Below are 22322 nucleotides of genomic sequence, written 5' to 3' on the forward strand. Positions count from 1 at the left end.
TGGAGTATTTAACATGAAAAAACGTGTTTATCTTCCAAGATAGCTATAATTGGTGCTACATTGTGGGTTTCAGCAGTATAACTTTTCTGTTATGTGCAGTATAAACTGTCAAGCTGTGGAGAGAAGGCTGTGATCTAAACAGCACAAGAAGAGAAGCAAGATAGAGACGGTAGAGTGTTTTCACCTGGTACCGTATTTATCTTCCACATCTGCTTTGCATATTTAGAATGGGCAATGAAAGAATGTGTATTCACAGGAAAAACGAATGAACTATTCATTCGAGTCATTCCAATCAACAAATTAAATCATTCAATTTGTTTGTAAAACTCCCTTGCGGCAGGACAAAGCTTTGTTTTATCCCTGCCGCTCTCTCGCTCTCTCGCTCTCTCCACCAGAGGTTTGTCCAATGTTTCAAACATCAGATGATCATTAGTCATAACTAGAGACTGGTCTCCACAACGTCCCTCGGTACTTTATATGGCTTTGCTGGGTCTGATGATGCAGACCTAGAGTCCTAATGTTTTTGTGAAAATGATGTGTGGGTGAGAGAGAGAAAGACAGAGGGCGTGAAAGTGAGATGGAGGGACAAGAGTGAGAGAGAAGACGAGGGCGTGATAGGGAGATGGAGGGACAAGAGTGAGAGAGAAGACGAGGGCGTGATAGGGAGATGGAGGGACAAGAGTGAGAGAGAAGACGAGGGCGTGATAGGGAGATGGAGGGACAAGAGTGAGAGAGAAGACGAGGGCGTGATAGGGAGATGGAGGGACAAGAGTGAGAGAGAAGACGAGGGCGTGATAGGGAGATGGAGGGACAAGAGTGAGAGAGAAGACGAGGGCGTGATAGGGAGATGGAGGGACAAGAGTGAGAGAGAAGACGAGGCGTGATAGGGAGATGGAGGGACAAGAGTGAGAGAGAAGACGAGGGCGTGATAGGGAGATGGAGGGACAAGAGTGAGAGAGAAGACGAGGGCGTGATAGGGAGATGGAGGGACAAGAGTGAGAGAGAAGACGAGGGCGTGATAGGGAGATGGAGGGACAAGAGTGAGAGAGAAGACGAGGGCGTGATAGGGAGATGGAGGGACAAGAGTGAGAGAGAAGACGAGGGCGTGATAGGGAGATGGAGGGACAAGAGTGAGAGAGAAGACGAGGGCGTGATAGGGAGATGGAGGGACAAGAGTAAGAGAGAAGACGAGGGCGTGATAGGGAGATGGAGGGACAAGAGTGAGAGAGAAGACGAGGGCGTGATAGGGAGATGGAGGGACAAGAGTGAGAGAGAAGACGAGGGCGTGATAGGGAGATGGAGGGACAAGAGTGAGAGAGAAGACGAGGGCGTGATAGGGAGATGGAGGGACAAGAGTGAGAGAGAAGACGAGGGCGTGATAGGGAGATGGAGGGACAAGAGTGAGAGAGAAGACGAGGGCGTGATAGGGAGATGGAGGGACAAGAGTGAGAGAGAAGACGAGGGCGTGATAGGGAGATGGAGGGACAAGAGTGAGAGAGAAGACGAGGGCGTGATAGGGAGATGGAGGGACAAGAGTGAGAGAGAAGACGAGGGCGTGATAGGGAGATGGAGGGACAAGAGTGAGAGAGAAGACGAGGGCGTGATAGGGAGATGGAGGGACAAGAGTGAGAGAGAAGACGAGGGCGTGATAGGGAGATGGAGGGACAAGAGTGAGAGAGAAGACGAGGGCGTGATAGGGAGATGGAGGGACAAGAGTGAGAGAGAAGACGAGGGCGTGATAGGGAGATGGAGGGACAAGAGTGAGAGAGAAGACGAGGGCGTGATAGGGAGATGGAGGGACAAGAGTGAGAGAGAAGACGAGGGCGTGATAGGGAGATGGAGGGACAAGAGTGAGAGAGAAGACGAGGGCGTGATAGGGAGATGGAGGGACAAGAGTGAGAGAGAAGACGAGGGCGTGATAGGGAGATGGAGGGACAAGAGTAAGAGAGAAGACGAGGGCGTGATAGGGAGATGGAGGGACAAGAGTGAGAGAGAAGACGAGGGCGTGATAGGGAGATGGAGGGACAAGAGTGAGAGAGAAGACGAGGGCGTGATAGGGAGATGGAGGGACAAGAGTGAGAGAGAAGACGAGGGCGTGATAGGGAGATGGAGGGACAAGAGTGAGAGAGAAGACGAGGGCGTGATAGGGAGATGGAGGGACAAGAGTGAGAGAGAAGACGAGGGCGTGATAGGGAGATGGAGGGACAAGAGTGAGAGAGAAGACGAGGGCGTGATAGGGAGATGGAGGGACAAGAGTGAGAGAGAAGACGAGGGCGTGATAGGGAGATGGAGGGACAAGAGTGAGAGAGAAGACGAGGGCGTGATAGGGAGATGGAGGGACAAGAGTGAGAGAGAAGACGAGGGCGTGATAGGGAGATGGAGGGACAAGAGTGAGAGAGAAGACGAGGGCGTGATAGGGAGATGGAGGGACAAGAGTGAGAGAGAAGACGAGGGCGTGATAGGGAGATGGAGGGACAAGAGTGAGAGAGAAGACGAGGGTGTGATAGGGAGATGGAGGGACAAGAGTGAGAGAGAAGACGAGGGCGTGATAGGGAGATGGAGGGACAAGAGTGAGAGAGAATATGAGGGTGTGATAGGGAGATGGAGGGACAAGAGTGAGAGAGAAGACGAGGGCGTGATAGGGAGATAATCCTATTTTCACTCCCTCCGGATTATGTCATTTTGTACACTTTTTCTGTCCCCAAAAATGTATCTCGCCCCGCTCACATGTTTTTGTAGTTTTAGGACAGCTTTAGTGCACACTGTGCTACTAGTATAGAAAACCTGACCTTAGGCAATATTCACTGGGCAAAAACTGGTTGAATAAATGTTGTTTCCACGTCATTTCAACCAAAAAATTCAATCTGATGACGTTGAAACAACGTGGAAAACTGTTTGGATTTGCAAAAAGTCATCAGCGTAATCGATTTTCTTTTTTTTTTTAACTTAACTTGCAACCTAAGTCCAATGACATGGTGAATTATTTTGTTGAATTCACATTAGTTGACAACTCAACCAAATGTAAATCAAAACTACATTTAGCAGACGCTCTTATCCAGAGCGACTTACAAATTGGTGCATTCACCTTATAGACAGTGGGATAACCACTTTACAATATGTATTTATTTTATTTTATTTAATTTTTCTCCATTATGCATGGATAGTCCAATAACAATTATATAAGTAACAATTATACATTTTATTTGTGAAAATGTTTACATATATTTATCTGTATATACATATAACTTAGTACTTTGCAATTAATTACAATGTCTATAATCCCCTCAAAAAGGACAAGGATGGAGACAGATCTAGATTCTAGATACAAATTCCCCAATTGGAATCAACCAGTTGCAAGTCAAATAATTAAACAGAAGTTCACAATTAAAACAGAAGTTATACTATAAGTATCAGTCTTTAGGATTGCTGTCCAATCAGTAGTAACAGGACGCCAACATCATGGGGTGGATTGGTTTTCGATGAATCATCTGTTGCATGGGGACTCTCTGAATGTGATGCGGGCAGAGAGCGTGTGTGCTCTGGGCGAAGGTGGGGAGCTGTCCACCATGCGCTTGGTGCCCTGAACACCATATGTGAATTGATTGCCCCCCATCTATCCTCAGAGTTCGTATTGCTTGATGAGCTAAACTGGGATATGCTTAACACCCCGGCCGTCCTACAATCTAAACTAGATGCCCTCAATCTCACACACATTTTCAAGGAACCTACCAGGTACAACCCTAAATCCGTTAACATGGGCACCCTCATAGATATCATCCTGACTAATTTACACTCTAAATACACCTCCGCTGTCTTCAACCAGGATCTCAGCGATCACTGCCTCATTGCCTGCGTCCGTAATGGGTCCGCGGTCAAACGACCACCCCTCATCACTGTCAAACGCTCCCTAAAACACTTCAGCGAGCAGGCCTTTCTAATTGACCTGGCCCGGGTATCCTGGATGGATATTGACCTCATTCCGTCAGTACAGGATGCCTGGTTGTTCTTTAAAAGTGATTTTCTCTCCATCTTAAATAAGCATGCCCCATTCAAAAAATTCGGAACTAAGAAAAAATATAGCCCCTGGTTCACCCCGGACTTGACTGCCCTTGACCAGCACAAAAACATCCTGTGGCGTACGGCATTAGCATCGAACAGCCCCCGCGATATGCAACTTTTCAGGGAAGTCAGGAACCAATATACACAATCAGTTAGTTAGTGCATCCTGTAGCACTAACTCCAAAAAGTTTTGGGACACTGTAAAGTCCATGGAGAATAAGAGCACCTCCTCCCAGCTGCCCACTGCACTGAGGCTAGGAAACACTGTCACTACCGATAAATATATGATAATCGAAAATTTCAACAAGCATTTTGCTATGGCTGGCCATGCTTTCCACCTGGCTACCCCTACCCCGGCCACCAGCTCTTTACCCCCCGCTTCTCCTTCACCCACATTCAGATAGCTGATGTTCTGAAAGAGCTGCAATATCTGGACCCCTACAAATCAGCTGGGCTAGACGATCTGGACCCTTTCTTTCTAAAATTAGCCGCCGAAATTGTCGCAACCCCTATCACCAGCCTGTTCAACCTCTCTTTCGTATCGTCTGAGATCCCCAGAAATTGGAAAACTGCAGTAGTCATCCCCCTCTTCAAAGGGGGTGACACTCTAGATCCAAACTGTTACAGACCTATATCCATCCTGCCCTGCCTTTCAAAAGTATTTGAAAGCCAAGTTAACAAACAGATCACCGACCATTTAGAATCCCACCGTACCTTCTCCGCTATGCAATCTGGTTTCCGAGCTGGTCATGGGTGTACCTCAGCCACGCTCAAGGTCCTAAACGATATAATAACCGTGATCGATAAAAGACAGTACTGTGCAGCCGTCTTCATTGACCTGGCCAAGGCTTTTGACTCTGTCAATCACCGCATTCTTATTGGCAGACTAAATAGCCTTGGTTTCTCAAATGACTGCCTCGCCTGGTTCATCAACTACTTCTCAGATAGAGTTCAATGTTTCAAATCGGAGGGCCTGTTGTCTGGACCTCTGGCAGTCTCTATGGGGGTGCTACAGGGTTCAATTCTCGGGCCGACTCTATTCTCTGTGTATATCAATGATGTCGCTCTTGCTGCTGGTGACTCTCAGATCCACCTCTACGCAGACAACACCATTTTGTATACATCTAGCCCTTCATTGGAAACTATGTTAACAAACCTCCAAACAAGCTTCAATGCCATACAACACTCCTTCTGTGGCCTCCAACTGCTCTTAAACGCTAGTAAAACTAAATGCATGCTCTTCAATCGAACGCTGCTTGCACCCGCCTGCCCGACTAGAATCACTACTCTCGGCGGCTCTGACTTAGAATATGTGGACAACTACAAATACCTAGGGTCTGGTTAGACTGTAAACTCTCCTTCCAGACTCACATTAAGCATCTCCAATCCAAAGTTAAATCTAGAATCGGCTTCCTATTTCGCAACATAGCCTCCTTCACTCATGCTGCTAAACATGCCCTCGTAAAACTGACTATCCTACCGTTCCTTGACTTCGGCGATGTCATTTACAAAATAGCTTCCAACACTCTACTCAGCAAATTGGATGTAGTCTATCACAGTGCCATCCATTTTGTCACCAAAGCCCCATATACTACCCACCATTGTGACCTGTACGCTCTCGTTGGCTGGCCCTCACTACATATTCGTTGCCAAACCCACTGGCTCCAGGTCATCTATAAATCCCATGTAGGCAAATCCCCGCATTATCTTAGCTCATTGGTCACCATAGCAACACCCACCCGTAGTATGCGTTCCAGCATCTCACTGGTCATCCCCAAAGCCAACACCTCCTTTGGTCGCCATTCCTTCCTGTTCTCTGCTGCAAATAACTGGAACGAACTGCAAAAATCTCTGAAGCTGGAGACACTTATCTCCCTCACTAACTTTAAGCATCAGTTGTCAGAGCAGCTTACAGATCACTGCACCTGTACACAGCCCATCTGTAATTAGCCCACCCAACTAATTAGCCCCCCATATTGTTATTTACATTGTTATTTATTTTGCTCTATTTGCACATCATCTTCTGCACATCTATCACTCCAGTGTTAATACTAAATTATAATTGTAATTATTTTGCACTATGGCCTATTTATTGCCTTACCTCCATAACTTACTACATTTGCACACACTGTATATAGATTTTATATTGTGTTATTGACTGTACGTTTTGTTTATTTTATATGTAACTCTGTGTTGTTGTTGTTTTTTCCGCACTGCTTTGCTTTATCTTGGCCAGTTCGCAGTTGTAAATAAGAACTTGATCTCAACTGGCTTACCTGGTTAAATAAAGGTTAAATAAAAAAAAATCCAGATAAGATGACGTCAAATCACATTATATCTACCGTAGCTTTGATTAGACTGATCATGTCAACATCATACTTTCAAAATCTTAGCTAGCAAGCAAGACAAGCAGTCATCATCATGAATCACGTCGACAATCTACTGGCAAATCCTTTTCAAACCTTCTCATATGAAGGTAAATTATAGATAAAACGTATCGGTGCTCATCGGCCATTGGACATGAACATAACACAACAAGTTGGAAATTGCAAATTCAACATTGAGGGGTTTGGAAGGAATCAGTGGCTAACTGCAAGCGTTGCAAAGCAATCACTAGCCTGCTATTCAGTGGAGTGGGTGTGTGGTCCAGGTCTGCATTTAAGGGTGTCTTTTCCATGGGCCAGAGGTTGAATACATTGGCCATGCTGTCAATCCAGCATGACTTCTGACGCGTTCAAAACAACTGGAAACTCGGAACTGGGAAATCTCAGACTTCAGTGAGTTCAAGACAACTGGTAACTCTGAAAAAAAAACTAGTTCAGACTGGGAAAATATGTTTTGAATGGTTATCCAACTCGGAATTCCAAGTCGGGAACTCAGGCCTCTTGCTAGAGCCCTGACCTGAAGATCACAGATGTCATGATTCAACTTTGTTTTTTTCCGAGTTCCCAGTTGTCTTGAAAGCACCATAAATCAAGAGAATGCCAGACTTTGATGACAAGTTTGATGTGAAAATTTGCCCACAAGGACCACCGCGCCACCTTCCTGTTCAAGTGAGCACAGCACAACAAGGTGAGTCCAAAAATGTATTGTATGCTGCTGCATAAATGATGTAATATGCCAGGGAGATATATATACTGTAGCAAAGAAAGTAATACTAAGTGTATGTTGTGTATTAAGCTGTTAGTAGCCCATGTGCCTCACCCTAATAATTTGGTCCCTTTCCCCCTCATAACATAGCCTACTGTTCTGACTTGGTGTTTCACATGTAGCCTATAGCCTGTTTAGAGAAATGTAATCATTGAATATTGTAAGAGCTTTCATTGTCTGCTTATATGCCCCCTTTATTTATCCTACGGTTCTGACTTGGTGTACTGGGAGAATACTGTAAGAACGGCCCATGTTCTGAATTCTGTCGCTGTACATTTGAAAAGTGCTGAACAAATAGTTATATTGACTACGTCTGTCCTAGCTCGCTCATTAATGTCTTAATCGAAATTACGGATTGCCTCTTATCCACTCGTCGTCCCCTTATGCCATAGTTTGTACATCTCAATTGTCAGTAGAAACCACATTAGTTTAAGCAAGTCAGCCATATCAGCAGTTTTTTTTTAAAGATGGTAAATTAGGCTGAATTAACTGTTTCGCTGCCAGACAAGGCTCCGCTGATAGCCAGGTGTAGCAGTGGTAAGGATTCACTCCATGGTGCTGAAAAGAAAGCTCTGCTGTTGGGACAGCTTTATGTAAGCCCTAACAGTTTGTGGGCACCGTTTGTCACCATTATAGTGCAATTAATGGACTGTTCAGTGTTGTGTAGTGTCTTTGCTGGTATGCATAAAAACAATTCTGGGAGTTTCCCCACCAAGATTTACATGCTAAAATCGGCACTGCTAATTTATCCGCTTGAATAAAATAAAACGTAGTAGCTAGCAAGATGGGGATTACTGAGGTTATTTTAATGAGTGCATTTCATAAGTAGATTGTTTGCATCAACTACCTTCACTAAAACCACTGCAAGAATTTTGCCTGCAGACTTTGGTTTTGAATGGAGACATTCTGGCATGTCTGCCTCATAATTTGTTAGGAGAGTTGTCTGTCTGAAGACAACCCACCCCTTTTTTCATTCTTTCTTTATTTAAGTTGCCAAAAGAGCACATATTTGTAACCAGACCCTAGTCACTGTTGCCTAGGGTCGGGTTTTTGAGACTACTGTGCTACCAACATATAGGAGGACATAGCCAGAGAGGCAGAATTTCAAATCTAAAATGTATGAATTCTCTGAATTTGTATTACAGTATCATTCCCTGAATTTGTATTTCTCCTCATGTTCAATCTTCACCAGGGACAGAGTGGTGTTAGCAGATAATCATTTTTAATGCTTTTTATTTTATTTTACATCCACCAGGGAATCAGCTGCTCATCTGAGAAAGATAGAACCTCTGAACCATGAACAGCCAGACCTGGACACAGATAGGACACACCAGCACTGAGAGGGAGAGAGAGTTTGTGTGTGTGCGTGTGCGCGTGTGTGTATGTGTGTGAGATCACTGTCACCCAGGTCCAAAGAGAGACGCCAGCCTCGCGTCAGCTCACTTGGCGGTGTCTCGCCTGTTGTCTGTCAGCTCAGACCTTAAATCCCACAGCTGACATATAAGATATGGACGCCTATTTGAGAGTCCTTCTTACGAGTGTACCTATAGTTTGCATGCATAATGAGATACAGTGAATTAGATGTTTTTCTGTATAGAATATTTGTCTTGAAATATAGCAATTGTTCATAGACCAAATGTAACTTCATATTATAATTAATTCAACAAAATCCAACCTTTTATGTTGGTGTTAATAATATGGTCATTTAGTCATGTCATGTGGAGTAGATTTCTGTCTTGCGGCCAGTCAAATTCCTCTTATGAATGCATTCATATCTTTGAGAACTTTGATGTATGACACATATTCCCATTCTATCTTCCATCCAGCCCTCTCGTTTTAGACTGACTTGTACAGGTTGGCACCAGCACATCATATAATGGCTCATCTGACAACCACTTATTGTGCCATGTTCTATAAATACGCCAGAAAGTGAAAGAGCAATTGAATAGCCTTTCATTGCAGAAGTGATTGAGCTCACTGCAAATTGCATTCTGTATTGTATTCCACAGAGAGCTAGAAGGGGGAGAGAGGGAGGAGGGAGGGAGAGGGGGCTGGCTGGCTGGTTGGTGTAATTGTCAAAGGGGGTAGATGGATACAGTAGCCAGGTCACATTACAGTGAAGTGACCCCACCCTGTTGCTGCTGCTACTGCTTATTATTAAATCATTCCCGAGGTCTCTCCTTTGTGTTGTGTGCTCTTTTATATTATTGTGTGTTGGGCACATGGAGTGTGTGGGGCCTGCTGACCCTCTCCTCACTTCACAGACAAAGGCAGCCTTTGAGCGCCTGCTTTCCAGGGCCCTCTGATCATCCCTTTGTTCCTCTCCTCCCTGTCTGCCCAGAAGACCAGAGGGAAGGTCTGTTGGCTCGCTCCTGCTCTCTCCCTACCTGCCTACCTCCCTTTCTGTCTGTTCTCTTTTTCCTCTCTCTCTCCCCTCTCTCTCTCTCTCTCTCTCTCTCTCTCTCTCTCTCTCTCTCTCTCTCTCTCTCTCTCTCTCTCTCTCTCTCTCTCTCTCTCTCTGACTGAAAGGGGGTTTGTTTGGCTTCCTTGGAGAGTCTGATATTTGACATCTGTTTGTGTGGAATTGGATTCTGGCAGCCGCTAGTGGCAAATGGAAATGCATCTCCGGTATTTTCTCTGTGCTGTCTAAGCGGAGGGATGAAAAGGGATGGGAGATTGCGGGGTGTGGAGGAGCAGTGTAAGAGGCGAGAGGAGGACCTGCTTTTCTGAGAGATAAAAATCGCTCATGCGGAACTGGTAGAGGAGCTGACACTGGCTTCATGAAGTTTACATGTTGCTGTCAGGGAGCTTATTGCTTTTTTTCATCCCTTTGATAGACTGTGTAAAACTGCTGTCTTCCTCTGGAGTGTAGTTTCACCCTCTGCTTCCTGTCCAGTTAAGCTCCTAACCTCACTAATGGCTCTCCCTCGTTCCACATCTTAGCAGCTCTCTGTCAGAACGAGAAAAAAAAGTGTATTTTCTAGAGATTTCAGGACATTTTCTACTCTGTTTCTACCATTACCGAAAAATATAGGCCTTCTGTGATCTCATTTTCAATGTAATTTTATTTCCAGCGTCTCATTTCCCCTTAAATACTTTTTACCCATTTGATACCCCCTTCTTTAAACAGTCACTCCATTATGCATGCACAGAAATCATAGTAAATGAAATATTCATAAGGCCATACACAGTGGCCCCCAAGGAAAGGATCATTTTGTGCTGTCTGACTGAGTTAGTGGCCAGGATCTATAGATTGAGCATGTGAGGAAGGGGAGAGATGGAGTAGAAAGGAGAAAGATGTGGTTAGAGACAATGATGGCAACAGAGAAAGGATGAAATATTTAAGGAGAGAGAGTGAGAGAGAGAGAGAGAGAGAGAGAGAGAGAGAGAGAGAGAGAGAGAGAGAGAGAGAGAGAGAGAGAGAGAGAGAGAGAGAGAGAGAGAGAGAGAGAGAGAGAGAGAGAGAGAGAGAGAGAGAGAGAGAGAGAGAGAGAGAGAGAGAGAGAGAGAGAGAGAGAGAGAGAGAGAGAGAGAGAGAGAGAGAGAGAGGCAGAGTGGGTGGTAACAACGTAGAGGGACTCTTCTGGACACTGTCAATAGAGGCAATATCTTCTGATTGATAGTGTCACCGTTTCACACAGAGCTCTGGTCCCCAGTGACCAGGGAGGTGGAGGAGGGGGGCAGGGGGGGTAGAGAGGCTCAGCTGTTGTTGGGCTGGGCCACGCCTGGGTCTGGAGACACTCCAGTGATCCCGGATGGGGAAGCCACTGACCCTGCTGTCACAATGGGAAATTCATGTTAAGGGAATTTAATATATGGGAATATGGGACTTGTCCCCATTCTCTTTCAAATGTAATGGTCGCGACCATTTGCCTTTGTTTGGGCCACTTTTGAGGGAGGCAATGTGTTTTAGATGAGAGAAGGAAGGGAGGGAGGGAGCATGTGTTTTGCGTCATTGTGGATGGGCTTGTTGATGAGCAGGGAAAGCATTGAATGTGTTTACACCCCCAGGACTTCAGAAGAAAAATACATTGTTAGGATTCGCGAGGAAGTCTTCACCACAGCTCATCACACACTTTCTGCCTGCCAAACAAAGACATCTCATGTGTGGAAGACAAACACATAGACAAGTGGAGATGCTTACATTATTAAAGCATTGTTCATAGATGACTTAAGATACTGTCATCATCCCCCCTTAACAGAGGGAAAGAGAGAGAGTCCAAACACGCTAACTAGAGTTCACTTAGAGCATAGCCCAGTGACTGCTGTAGGTTAGTGTGATTATGGAAGGGTAGCTAGATGATGTGTCTCTGGGTGTGACCTCAGTGTGGTTCAAGACGTTCTGAGAGGCACTGTCTCTAACCACCTCTCTGACTGAGTCCCATGATGTATAATGAGGCAGTGAACGGATCATGCTCAATGCCCATCCTGTGAATGTGTAGCAGATGGACGGTCTATAATCAGAGGCAGTAGAGGTCTGTAGCTGTAGCTCAGCTGTGATGGGCGGGCTGGCTGTCTGGCTGTCTGTCTGGCTGACTGTCTGTCTGTCTGGCTGGCTGGCTGGCTGGCTGACTGGCTGACTGGCTGTCTGGCTGACTGACTGGCTGGCTGGCTGTCTGACTGGCTGGCTGGCTGGCTGGCTGACTGGCTGGCTGGCTGGCTGGCTGTCTGGCTGACTGGCTGGCTGGCTGGCTGGCTGGCTGGCTGGCTGGCTGGCTGGCTGTCTGGCTGTCTGTCTGGCTGACTGTCTGTCTGTCTGGCTGGCTGGCTGGCTGACTGGCTGGCTGGCTGTCTGGCTGACTGACTGGCTGGCTGGCTGTCTGACTGGCTGGCTGGCTGGCTGGCTGACTGGCTGGCTGGCTGGCTGGCTGGCTGTCTGGCTGACTGGCTGGCTGGCTGGCTGGCTGGCTGACTGGCTGGCTGGCTGGCTGGCTGGCTGACTGGCTGGCTGGCTGACTGGCTGGCTGGCTAGCTGGCTGACTGGCTAGCTGGCTGACTGGCTGGCTGGCTGGCTGGCTGACTGTCTGGCTGGCTGGCTGGCTGGCTGGCTGGCTGGCTGGCTGACTGGCTGGCTGTCTGGCTGGCTGGCTGACTGCATTCTGTGGTTATGCAGTCAGTGACTCCCTCCCGCTGAGAATTACTTACAGATGTGTGATGCTGCAAAGCCGCTGGCTGCCGGGAACTGACTCAGGAGTCACATCACAATAACCCTCTCACCTCCTGTTCACTGGGGGATAACACTCCCAACTCTATGGATAGTTCAGGGTTCTAACAGGACTTTTTAATTTCCTTTGGTGACCACAGATCTGAAAGAGTGCTGCACTGGATAGAACACTATGCTGTAGCTTCACCTACATATTTATGGATCTCCACCATGTTGAATAGCTCTGACCTATCCTATCAGGTAATGTATATGGCCAGTAGCCAGTAGACAGGGGGAATGAGATGACACACCCAGGCTGTATCATCACTATCTATTTATGGAGAAGGGTTAGGGTGAGGTCAAGGCTCCCTCAGTCTCTCTGTTTAATAACAATCACTGCTACAATGCACACAGTCCCCAGAATCGACCACTTCATTATGTTGTTGTAAATAGATGCAGATTTCTCTGTGCGACTCCTCACCTCTGTGCAGAGTGTGATTGACAGGGGTGGTGACCACTGTGTAGCTCATTAGCTTGTGTATACTGTGGCAGGAGCGGAGTAGGTCAGCCGGCCAGCAGTTAATAAAGACTGACTGACATGACTGGGACAGAGGCTGCCTCTTTACCATCACAGACTTGTGCGTGTGGGCATGCACGTGTGCACGAGCCTGTGTGTGTGTCCAACTATCTCTGGAGAGAGGACATGTCTGGGTGGGAGGAGAGGAGGAATAGATGGACGGCGGAGAAGGGAGGGAGGAGAGGATAGACTTGATCCTCAGCTCTGATCCCAGTCCCCAGAGTCTGTGTTCTGTTCTGGAGTCTCCAAACCGCAGGTTGGAATTTGCATAGGCTTTCTGGAGAGGGAAACAGCTGGGCATTGTGAAACTAAATCCATCCTCTAAGTGGCAGGATCACCGCTGGAACTCACAGAGGACATTTGTGTGGACTTTCTCCAGGTTGACTTTAGTCTTTTCAACCTCACTCATCTCCCGTCTCCTCTCATCTCCCTCCGTTCGGAGAATAAACAGATCTGTCTCCTCTCTGCCGGCCCTGGCCCCTGACCTCAGCAAACTTTGTACTGCAGTCATACTGTAGATATCGCTCTTTTATCTTTCCTCTCTCTCTCTCCTCTCTCTCTCTAGCTCTCTTTCCTCTCTCTCTCTGTCTGTCTCTCTCTTTCTCTGTAATTAGCACTCTCTGTCGCTCACTCTGTGTGGATTGCATGAAACTCGTTCCAAAGTTTCAGTGTTGGTTTAACGTTGCTCTCTCCTCATCTGACATTTTGGCTCCACCCCCAGTATTACCCAGACGCAATGGATACCAGAAAGCCTGCCAAAAGGCTCGCTGCCAGGCCAGTGCAGAGATTAGGGGAGTGGTCTCTCTCTCTTCCCGAACTCTTTCTCCTCTTCTTTCTTCACCTCCCCCTCTCTCTCTCTCCCCATATTGGTTGAGGGTCAGCCTGTGGTCTAAGCAAGCCTATCCAGTGTTATGCCCCGTGTGGATAGCCTGAATCAGAGCTCCCATCTTCAGCTCCATCCTTGTTGTGGTTGGGCTCTGCATCAGGATACTAGTCTCAGACAGGATTCTGCTCTATATGAGTCCTCCTAATACTCTACTACCGGCTCTGTCTAGACTCATGCTTATTGGCTGAAGCATTGGGGTTATTTTGATACTCTATTGAGAAGTAGCATGTCAGTTGAAAGATTTTATTCTCACTAAATCATTGTGAAGGATTCCTTTCTTCCTCACTCTGCCTGCCAGCTGTCTCTCTAATGGCTTCAGAGTCAGAGAAGAAAGAAGATTTCCAGTGAGAGACATATGCAGAGTTTTTATCATGATGACTCTATTATGTGTATAAGATGTCAGCGACCATTTTCTCCGTGACACAATACTTTGTGGAGGGGAGAGATTACTTTACAGTCTCTCTTGGTGAGAAGAGAACATTTATTCAGATATGTAGGCATGGCAACTAACCATCCTGTACCAGTTCTACATTTCCTCTGTCAACGTTTATGACCTTTGCCAAGTTGCCAACCCAGCATTCTTTGGTGCACTATGTTTATATCAAAGACCCTTGATAAGTAGGCTGTGTCATTTGATTAACTTTCATTACACTGTACCATGCTGTTTATTTTTGCATGTTATAACAGATAGTCATGTGTCTTTTTTCAAGTCTCCTTATAAGGCAGATGGTTCATGAAAGGAGAGACGAGCAGCTCAGAACTGGTTGTGATAAACACACACTCTCCTTTCATTCAGGTAGTTAGCTTGCCACCTCTGTCACTCTCTGTGTGCTGTTGGCCCAGGTTCCCCTCTCTCAGTGGGACTGTGAGATTGATTGATCACTTCAGTCCTGGGGGCAGACGAGTTAATCTCTCCGAAGGCTGGGGGATGGAGGGATGGGGGGGAGGAGGGGAGAGTCACACTGGCCCAATCCCAAATGGACCCCTAAACCCTACACCCTATGCACTTGTGGAGATCTGACAGGATTTGATTGGTATAAGCAATATGGTGAAACTTCCACTTAGCCTATCAGAGGGCAAGGTGGAGCTATTAACATATTGCTTACACCTGGCAAATCCTCTCAGATCTCCACAAGTGCATAGGGTGTAGGACTTAGGGGTCCATTTGGGATTGGGCCATACTTTCCTCTGCATGACCACGTACAATATCATCATCACAGCTTTATAACTTTTCAATATGACCATCAGTTAAGACATCAACACATCTTTAGACTTTTCAATATATAAACCAGTTAAGACATCACCACATCTTTAGACTTTTCAATATGAACATCAGTTAAGACATCAACACATCTTTCAGTGTTTTCCCAAATGTATTCTTTACTAGTGATCTCAGCATGTTTTGGACATTAGGTATTCCTCTGTATCATACATAAATTATGATCCACTTTAGCAGGCGGCTCTCCATAGTAGCAAAAAGTAGCAACATCTGAGACATTCTTGAGGGTGAGTGTGGCTCGTTGCCTGGTACTGGGCTAATGTTAGGAGGCATACTGCACGCCGCTGGAGAATGTTTATGGCTGTTCAACCTGGCATTGTGCTCTTGTGTGTGCGTGTGTATGTGTGTGTCCATGAGGGCGATGATGGTCAGAAAGAGAACAGTGGCACTCATTGTCAGGTATAATGATGTGTTGCTCTCCTGGTGTGATTCCTTGTTGTCATCCACCACAGGAATCCGTATGGATTTATGGGAATGAATCAGAGTATCCTGCCATCTGTGGAACAGTAGTTGTATAGTGTAGAGCGCTGCTGTACAACAGATCATATTCTACCCACAGCACACTGCTGACGGGTCCAGAAACCTCACTCTGGCTCTCTAGTGATAGATGGCTCTGCTCTAACCTGTACTCACATGCTCTACAGGGCCTGTTCCTCTATTCATGGGTCATGTGATTGGCATGGGGCGAGGGGGTGACTGAAGAGGGGGCAGTTTGGGGAGAGAAGAGGTTTAGGTTTGGCATGGAGAAGCCTATGGTGAGGTGAGGCCACACTCCATCTGTGTTAATTTAAGATGTCTATAACTATCTGCAGGTAAATCAGTAGACAACTACTAGCTGCACATCACATTGAATCTGGCTCTACAGAAAGTACTATAGCAGATGTTTCCATCCAGTACAGGACAGTCCAGGGGGATGTTTGGAAATCGAGAGGGACTACAGTGAAAGGATGCCGGCAGTTGCAGTACCCTATTTCTCTACACTGCTGCCTCTCCAGTGTTTCAGTAGGCGGATGATAGACTGTAGAAGACTAACATACCACAGTCCAACCTGAAGTTAACCTTCTATTGTTTTCCATTTAGATTTCACATCATGTTCATGCTTCCTCTTTTCCCAAGCTCTTCACTGTGGTGCTCTAACTAACCTCCATGCTAACTGGACACCCTAATGAATCTAATCAGGGTCTAGTTGCAAAGCTGTGATAGGCTTAGAGCTGGTGACTCACTCCTTTAGGGGAGATAATGGATGTGGTTAGGACTGTTTGGGGTGTTTAGGGGAGTTCTGGCTAAGGATGCTGTCTGCTCAGCTCCTAACTTGGTGATCAGCCCTCATCACTTTCTTCTGGTGGGCAGCTCTCTCTCTCTCTCTCTCTCTCTCTCTCTCTCTCTCTCTCTCTCTCTCTCTCTCTCTCTCTCTCTCTCTCTCTCTCTCTCTCTCTCTCTCTCTCTCTTTCTCTCTCTCTCTCTCTCTCTGCCTCGTTCTCTTACTTCACACATCTGTATGGTTTTGCCACCGGATGCAGTCTAGAGAAGTCTTCAGCTCAGCAACACACTCAATGCAATCATCTCCATGTGAGTCTCCCTCTCTCCCTCCTCTCCTGGTCATCTGAGAAAGGAACATACTTTTTCAATTACAGAGACGTTGAAAGTGTTTTCTTCTGGCTATCGTGCTGCAATGATTATCCTCTGAGAGGCTCTGTTGTTTGACTGTGTGTTCCCCAGTCCCTGCTCAGCCAGCCAGAGGGGAAGTGGTGAGTAACTTTTACATATTCATTCAACTCTGTAGCAAACATTCCATTTCACACACAGAGACTGACTGACAGCCATGGGATCTCTGCCTGGATACAGTCATGTTAGTTTGCTAGCTTCTGTCATGAATTAGGTATTTCAGCCTTTTTCTCTCTGTTTGGTTTAATACTTTCGAATTCAGTGATTGACAGCCATATGTTTCTTTAGGCTAGTGTTGACACAACTTGTTTTAAGTTGATTTGGAATATTTAAACTAAATTTGATTTCTATAAGCCTTGTGTTGTCATGACAATTTGATAGATTCTGCTTTGTTGTGTGTGTGCATGTGCTACATTACCGTATGGCTAGCTTATGACATTTGTGATTTAAACATCTTTTGAACCATGTCCTTCCGTTTCTTTAGCACTGCTCTGTAGAGCCTGCCAAGTAGGATGTTGGGAGTGGGTGGCTTTATCTTTAGAGAGAGAGATGGGAAAAGAGTGAGAGGAAAGAGATGGGGAATAAAAAGAGAGGGAGAGAAAAAAATGAGGGAAACAGTGGGAAGAGAGAAAAGAGCAAAAGAGGGAGAGAGAAATGAAAGAGAGCGAGAGAAGGGAAAAGGTAGTGTAGAAGCAGTGTCCTGTCATCTCAGCTGTTGCGATTTAAGTGGACTGACAGCACACAAATCTCCCTGCATCTCACAGCTGTGTGACATACCTTCCACTTTATTTTTAACTCTACTTATATTGGGCTACGGCAGGGACAGGGAGCAGCCTATTGTCTCTCAACAATGTGGACACGGTGTGTGTGTGTAGTTGGCTGTGTATTTCAGGGGAGTCTAGGCATTTATACCTAAAGCTGTTGGTGGGTGTTATGCTTCAAATCATGTCAGATATGACAAGTTAAAGTACAGTTTACATCTGAGCGATTGGTCTTTATTGACCGTGTGAGTGTGTCTATAAATCGCAAGGTACATTCCACATAGACGTGCTGCGCTCTCTTTTTATGGCACCCGGGTCGGAGTGGCTGGCGCTGGCCTAGTAGGGAAAATAATAGGGTTTGACACATAACAGGTTGTGGCTTCCTGAACACTCCCCTCTCTTCCTGTGCCACAGTTTCTCTATACCTGCACCAAAGCAACACCATCCCCAAAATGGCCTCTGTGTTGACATTTAGAGCCAGTGCTTAAACCGGGCACAATAGAACAGATTCCATCATCTTTGGATGGAAAATGACATCAACAGGGACATATTCATGTCAAACTGTCAGCTTGATTTAAGGATCTTGGAAAATGTATCCCATTTTGTGTTTCAACTAGCCATTTAAACCTTTACTTTGAGCAACATACTGAAGGCTAGTGCTGACTGTCCCCTGCATCCATACACACAGACCCAGAACAAATAGCCTCCTCTCAATACAAAATTAAAGGAGGGAAGGAGAGAGGGAGAGTGAAAGACAATGGGCTGGATGGATGGGTTGTGTTGAGTGGATCTTTGTGTGAGTGTGCCCATTGATTTAGAGAGTGAGTGGGAATGTGGTTCACCCCCCTCCTGCTGCCAGCCTCATTTCCTCCTCTAACGCTATTAACCGATCAATGTCCTGGGCACAGCTCGCAATGAGCCAGACCAGTGGGGAGATTTAATCGCTAATCGCTAATTTCATATTTAACACTTTGGTTTAATGTTGCCAATCATCCTTCTTCAGTCTGTGTTACTGTTGTAGCTCTTCCTGTTGTAGTATAACAACATAACCACATCATGCCAGTCAACTGTCTACTGACAAGAGTTTGAACAAGAGAGACATGAGAGACAATGATATGCAACCAAAGCTGCTGGCACCCCTCAGTGAGCTCATATGCAGATTGCCTCTGGGGTGAAGTCACAGTATAAGCCTACAACTTGTAACTGGGTAGAAATAGGAAAGCGTGGTTGCCAATATCAACATGAACAAGTTTATTCAAGCCACTAGAAATGTTTTTGTTGTTTTTTCAAGAATGGCAACTGAATTACATTTAGTATGCTTATATTACACATGTCCAACAGATTTTGATTAGATTTTCTTTGTGTGGTAAGTCAACAGTATCTTTGCCTCCAATATTTGGCTCAACACTCCCACTACACTTGAGTCTGCCAGGGAACTAAGAGAGCGGGCTGACTAACCAGACTGCCAAGCCTGCCATCTGATAGCACAGGCAAGGGAGGTGATTGCTCTCAGGACCTGACTGTCAAACACAAGGGCTTCCTTCCCCCACTCGAGAGAGAGAGAGAGAGAGAGAGAGAGAGAGAGAGAGAGAGAGAGAGAGAGAGAGAGAGAGAGAGAGAGAGAGAGAGAGAGAGAGAGAGAGAGAGAGAGAGAGAGAGAGAGAGAGAGAGAGAGAGAGAGAGAGAGAGAGAGAGAGAGAGAGAGAGAGAGAGAGAGAGAGAGAGAGAGAGAGAGAGAGTTAAAGACGGAGAGATACATATAAAGAGAGTATGGGGGAGTATGGGGTGAGAGGACGTGAAGGAGAGGGACAGAGAGAGAGGGATGGGAAAAAAATGAGAAAAATAACAGATATTAAAATGATGAGGGCAGACTGAGGGGAAAGGGGTGGAGGTACAGAATGAAAAGAGGGAGAAAGATACCCTCTGTCTATCTGCCAGCCAAACCACCCGTCTGCTCTGCAACACTCAACACAGTCCCAGTCCCATGTCATCTCTCTGTCATGGATATAACCAGAACACATTCCTCTGTTCCCTCCACTCTGCCCACAACTCACCAGTCCTCTCATTTTCAGATTGTTTACTCGCTAAACCAGATTATGTTTCATAGAATTAAACACATTATCATAAAATCCCATGGAAATCATGTCAAATCCAAGTAGCTCCAATGACATTATAATAGGACTTTCTCTGCCGAGGGCTTTCTTGTAATATAAAATAGTCATAGCAGATTTTTTCCCTAGAGGAATGTGAATGTGAGTTGGTTGGCTTAGAACTCAGAACTCAGATCCTCTCTATTTCTACCTTGTCGTCTAAAACTGTTATATTTGTGCTGACAGAGGTGGAAATAAAATCTGCCAGTGCTGCTTTTTCTATAGAAGATGGTCATATCATTCTATTGTGAGTTATTTGTGTCCTTGATAGACTGCAATGCTCACACATATGCAGACAGGCACACGCGCAAACATACAAACATACAAATTCCCTCTCCCCCCTCTCTCTCTCTGAGCTATATTGTAGATCATCAGTCATTAAAGAAGCCTCAGATGATGCAGATCTTTCGCTTTCTCCATTAGCCATCTCTTCACATTGTAGTGAAAGTGGTTTGGAAAGCGCTAATTTGGCTAAGGCCTGCCTCCTAACCGTGGGTTCATTAGACAACATGAAAGGCTGTATTGGAGTTTCATTGGTGAAAAAGAGCAGCCTCAGATCTCTCTGCTAGAGTTAATGAAAAGATGAGACACACAGCTGAGCCATAGAGCTCTGTTAATTGGGTTTAACTCCCAATCATCATTTCCTTGTTTTTCATTAATGTTTGCTTAGGGAATAAAATACTAGGGGCCAAGCCCACCACTTCTAAAACTTACCAGTTAACACTGGAAAGTTGAGACAATGGAAAGTTTGGCAGTTGGGGTTTTGCTCCTAGAATATTTCCAGCATCTGCATTTCCTATTTCTCTCTTGATTCCACGCAGATAGGCCTATAGCCTGGAATTGCTGGATGATGGGTGCTCATTTGTCAGACTCTTGACAGGCCTGATTTAGCGGTGCACTTTGGGCAAATGAGTCCCTGGTCATATGTTAATGCTGTTGTGTCAGATGTCAGTTCACAATCAGCCAATCCCAAAGGCATGGCGTATATCTGGCCTGGGACATGGTGGTGGTTAGCTAGCTAGAGCAGTGGAGATGCTGGCCATGATTGGTGTCAGAGAAAGAGCCACTCTGTTTCATACTGGAATGCATAAAGGAGTTCTATTTTCTGTCTTCAGATAATGTAAAGGAGTTATGTTCATTGTCTCCAATTGGCTTTGCTGTCTGACATTAACACTCATCAGACATGGCTGTTTTAAAGGTTACTACAGCACACACCACATGCCAAAGGGTAGTGGGTCAGAGCTCTGTTGAGCGATGTTGAGAGAGGGAGGACAACAGCATGCCATGAATTCAGATGCCATGTTAAATGGGGCTTGCTTCTTTACCAGAAGGTCAAAGTGCTATCAGCCACAGCACACTATATGACAGCGCTGTGGAGTAGCAACCCCTGGGCGATTAACTCTGCCGATAGGGCTCCTGGGAAGTTTCCTCTGTCTCTATGGTGACGTGTGGAGGACTTGTTACGGTTGTTATAAGTTCTCCTTTTATCTCTTGTTTATAATGTCAAGCTTCCCTAAGTTAAATACAGGACCAGAGGGACTAATGATCTTAATCTACTGCGTCTGTGGGCAAACTGAGCCTTAATTGGACAATGCCATCCATATGTGATTTAGGTAGTGGTGGTCGCCACCCCTGTGGTCCTAAAGTTTACAGGCAGAGCTCTTGGGAGGAGAGGGTGGGGTAAAGGTGTGGGTGGGAGGCAGGGTTTTTATGAGATGTTTGGTCTATATGGAGGCAGGACTTGGGGCTCTGTAGCCACCCAGGTCTCTGTGCGCTGACTGCATTGCAGATGGCTTCAGTGTGCCACGTGTCGAAAGGCAGGGGTCGGCAACAGGGGGCCCGCGGGTGGTTTTAAAAAAGACTGTGAAATCACCAGCGTTACAGCAAAAAATTTGTTTAGTTTAGGAAGTCTGTTCCCAAGTATTCCCACAAATAGAAATATGTGATTGTGTCTCAATGTAATCAAGGTATGAAATTATAGTTATTTTCAAATACAATGTATTTTTGGGCTTAGTTCTGGTCAATTTGCAGTGTACAAATTATTATAATTATTTTCCAATCGCCCGACAATTCACTCCGCCAAAATCGGCCCGCAGCTGGATCTATATATGTGCCTACCCCTGCCATAAGGTATATAGATACTCACAGAAGACAGGAGATCCAGGAAAGCATGGTGCTGTTAACGCTCACTGTGCCCCCCACCCCTCTGCCACGTGTCACCCACAGGCCCCATGAGGCTGTGGACATCACCAGGTGCCAATGATACCACCAACAGGCTTCCAACACACACACACACACACACTGAACACGCACCAGTGACTCCCCAGATTTCCCAATTGGCACGCGATGCTCACAGAGGACAGATGAGGTGAGCAGAGTGCAGAGGGCACCCACTGGCACGGAGAGCAGGAGAGGAGGAGGAGTGCTGGAGTTCACACAGCCTGACAGGTTTAGGATTATTGGGTTAACAGAGGGGAGGAACAGTGTAGGGGTCGGGAGATGCATAGAGAAATAGGAAGATGAATAAGGATGGAGAGAGAGATGGGGAGTGGAGTAGAGGGATAGGTGGAGGGAAGTAACTACATTAAAGGGGAGAAAGGAGTTACTGTAGGTATGAGAGGGAGAAGAGAGAGAGAAAGAGAGAGAGAGAGA

The 22322-nt window shown here is 46.0% G+C and overlaps 1 protein-coding gene across 2 annotated transcripts in view; it reads left to right on the forward strand.

Annotated features, from left to right (window-relative positions):
- The window catches only part of LOC123492031 (prickle-like protein 2), a 105220-nt gene that overhangs the window by 39470 nt on the left and 43428 nt on the right, over positions 1-22322 (forward strand). The window contains exon 1 of one of the 2 annotated variants that reach the window (XM_045223684.1): positions 16629-16842. The exons of the other annotated variant lie outside the window; for it this stretch is intronic. The gene's annotated coding sequence lies outside the window, so the exon portion shown is untranslated. Of the gene's footprint in view, positions 1-16628; positions 16843-22322 lie in introns of those variants that run through there. 2 annotated transcript variants of the gene reach the window in all.

The sequence above is a fragment of the Coregonus clupeaformis genome, chromosome 12, assembly GCF_020615455.1.
Source record: "Coregonus clupeaformis isolate EN_2021a chromosome 12, ASM2061545v1, whole genome shotgun sequence".
Classification (NCBI taxonomy): Eukaryota; Metazoa; Chordata; class Actinopteri; order Salmoniformes; family Salmonidae; genus Coregonus; species Coregonus clupeaformis.